The sequence below is a fragment of the Oratosquilla oratoria genome, chromosome 19, assembly GCF_046742065.1.
Source record: "Oratosquilla oratoria isolate Oo_2021 chromosome 19, ASM4674206v1, whole genome shotgun sequence".
Taxonomy (NCBI): Eukaryota; Metazoa; Arthropoda; class Malacostraca; order Stomatopoda; family Squillidae; genus Oratosquilla; species Oratosquilla oratoria.
In genome coordinates this window covers 48,007,678-48,011,559 of record NC_134795.1, presented here as the reverse complement: position 1 = coordinate 48,011,559, position 3,882 = coordinate 48,007,678, and positions in this window count along the sequence as shown.

The window sequence follows — 3,882 nt, the reverse complement described above, 5'->3', positions numbered from 1 at the left end:
TCTGATGATGGGTGGTAGGGAGCTATTCTCTCCGACGTCCGTCAAACAAGACAGCTTTTTTTATTGTTTCAATTTTCCAATATACTGTACACTGTGCAGTTGCCAATCGCTATACTTAAACCACTACGGACGAAGAGAAGAGGCCAAACGCAGAGTATGTGAGTCCAATATATTTTACGTTTCGCCCAGTAGGTCTTCTTCAGAAGAAGCCCTGCTGGGCGAAACGTCAAATATATTGGACTCCCATACTCTGCGTTTGGCCTCTTCCCTACAGAGCTGTTGCAGTCATTGCTGCTTTTACTCACGGATGAAGAGATTAATTTATTGGTAATAAGAATAAAACTAAAAAGATTATACTTCAGAGAGTCAAAGAAGGTTATCTAGAGACATCTTGACCCATCCCTCACCCTAGATGACCTCACATAGAACTTGTTCTAGATAGTGAACAACTATTTTACTCACCGGCAAATCAACCCTAGAAAGAAATGAACTCCAAGCTCAACCGCCAATTCGTTATTCACGCCCGCCCAACTTCACTCCCCTATCAGGGGGCTTTTAGATAGAAACGGTGTTTCGCCCATTACACGAGGACTGTTATAGCGTGGCAATTTTAATGAACCATGTCCTTGGTCCAACTCGCTGGGTGGTGGGTGGAGCATTCGATCCTGCCCCCGTCACCTCGATCTTCATGCAAACGTAGGCGAACGCTCTAATCCGCTTGGACAGAGAGCATCCAACCTAATCCCAAAAGAGGTAATATAATATTCTATATCTATATATATTATAAATATATAATATATATATATATCTATTAATATACCTCTATATATATGTATATTTATCCATTATAATGTACATGTATATATAATATCATATAAACTCACAATATATATAGGTGACATGGTTTTATTTTAGACATGCATAATTATATATCATCATACTATATATATATATATAAATATTATGATATATATATCTATATATATTATATATATATATCAATATATATATATATAAATATTTATACATCTACACCTGAAATGGTTCCCAGACGATCAATTGAATAGATTCACACCACAAACAACTTTTAATTCCATGCCATCGCAATCGATTGCGATGGCATGGAATTATAAAATGATTGAGGTATTGAATAATAAATATATATATATTTAAATTCTATATATATATTTTATATAAAATATAATAAATAATATATATGTATCATATATATATATATATACATATATTATACATAAAAATGGGTATATATATATAAATATATATGCAATTTGTGTATATATTTATGTATATATATATATATATATATAAATACTCTAAATCTAAATCTATATAAAATGGCTAATTTGTATATATACTATATATATATATTCTAATATATATATATATACATTTTACCAGGGTGAGGTAGGGAGCAGAAACAAACATGTAATCACACACATTTATCAATCCCGTGACAACCCACCCTGTTGGAGTAGAAAAGAGGACTCAGGAGACGGGGCAATATATAGATTCCCCGTCTCCACCAGGTCATTTCTACTCCAACAGTGGTTTTCACGTGATATATATATATATATATATATATATATATATATTATATATATATATATTTATATATATATATATATATATATATTATATATATATATATATACATTATATATATATATATATATGTATATATACATATACATACATTGGATGAATGGTTTAGACAGATGATATATATATATATACATATATATATATATAATACATAATATGTATATATATATATATGCATATGTGTATATAACATTATATATCTATATATATATATATATATATGTATATATATATATTTGTGTATATATGTATATGTATATATATATATGCATATTTGTATATATACATAATATACATAAATTAATATATATATATATAAATATATAGTTATATATATATGCATATATATATATATACATATATATATATATGTATATGTATATATATATGTATATATATACATATATATATATAAATACATATATATATACAGTATATATATATATATATATATATATATATATATATATATATATATATATATTACAGGTGAAAAATGTAATCACACATTTATCAATCACATGAAAACCACTGTTGGAGTAGAAAGACTGGAGACGGGGAATATATAGATTCCCCCTCTCCAGTCTTTTCTACTCCAACAGTGGTTTTCACGTGATATGTATATATAAATATATGTACATATATATGTATATACATATATATATATATATATATATGTATATATATATATTCATATATATATATCTGTATATATACATATGAATATATATATGTGTATATATATATATATATATGTATATATACATATATATGTATATATGTATATGTTATATATATGTATATATATATATATATATATATATATATATATATATATATATATATATATATATATATATATATATATATATATCATGGCCAACCTATGTCTTCATTCCAGCTGCCATCAAACGATTCGATTCAGCTTTGAGTCGTTTTGGGACCCTCTTTTGTAGTCAAGAGTGGGAACGTTTGGCACACACAACCGTACTATTCAAAAAGATACTACAGTTGCTAAAGTGAATACAAATGTTTACAAAAGCGGAAGCGAAAAAAAACCAGATCTATTGTCTCCTTCAACTCTTCTAGTTCGTCTTTTCAAGGTCATAAGGTCGCCAAACTCCTCTGGGTCCTTGTAGCTAAGCTACTAAGGTTGTAGCGTAATCATTCTGCGTGGGGTAAACGACATGTTTGTGATCACGTGATATGACGTCATATTCTACGTCATAAAATGTTACGTCATTTCCAGTGACGTAAAAAAATACGGCTTCGCGTTGTTTGATGTCATGAACCATTACGTTATATTCCTAGTGCTGAAAATATAGAATATATAGAATATAGAATATAGAATATAGAATATAGAATGTAGAATGTAGAATGTAGAATGTAGAATATAAGTATAGAGTTTAGAGTATAAAGTACAGAGTATAGAATATATGATATAGACTAAATAATGTAGAATACATAATATACATTATACAATATATAACATATAGAACATATAAAATAACTTCATGTTATTGTTCTGGAGTTCTCATCTCCGAAGCACTGAAATCTGATAACTCGAGACTCCTGAAAGTCTTCGAGGAATACGAGTCTTTGAGTCTTTGGTCTAAGACCCATTGGGATCCTCATTTCAGGAACAATTTCATACCCAAATGAAGGCTTCAGGTCTGAAAAGGTCGTCAACCTAGAGGACCAAGGGCAGGGCAAGTCCATCCAAGGCCATGAATAATGACGGGGAGAATGCTAAAGAGGTAATTATGACAGAAATAAGGCACAGAGCACAGTAGCTGTAATTGTCTCCAGCGTGGTGCTCACCCATCATACGCATCGGCTGGGGGCACGGTCGTGTTCTTATCTCTCGCCACCGGCTTCGTCCTCCGATCTCCATCTTCCCAGGTGTAATTTTAGTGTCGACATTTGTTCCCTTAAGTTTTCACATACCCAAAGCCTTGTCCTTTAGTCATAAAGTCTTGGTTAAGGTTGATTTAGAGACTTGCTGGGACGTAGATGATGTTGACATCTTGGGAGAGGGTTCGGACACTTGGCCAACGGAGGCGTCATCTGCATCCCGGCATGGTGGGTTGGTGTATTGGAGGGCGGATGGAAGCGACCAGACGGTATTGTCCTCCTCCTTATCCTAAGCCTTATCCGTTCTTTCCTCCTCTTTAGTCCTCCCCCACATCCCACACACCCTCTCTACACTCGACCCTTGTCGTTCTCAGTGTCCTACTTTTCACAACAACTGATGTCTGG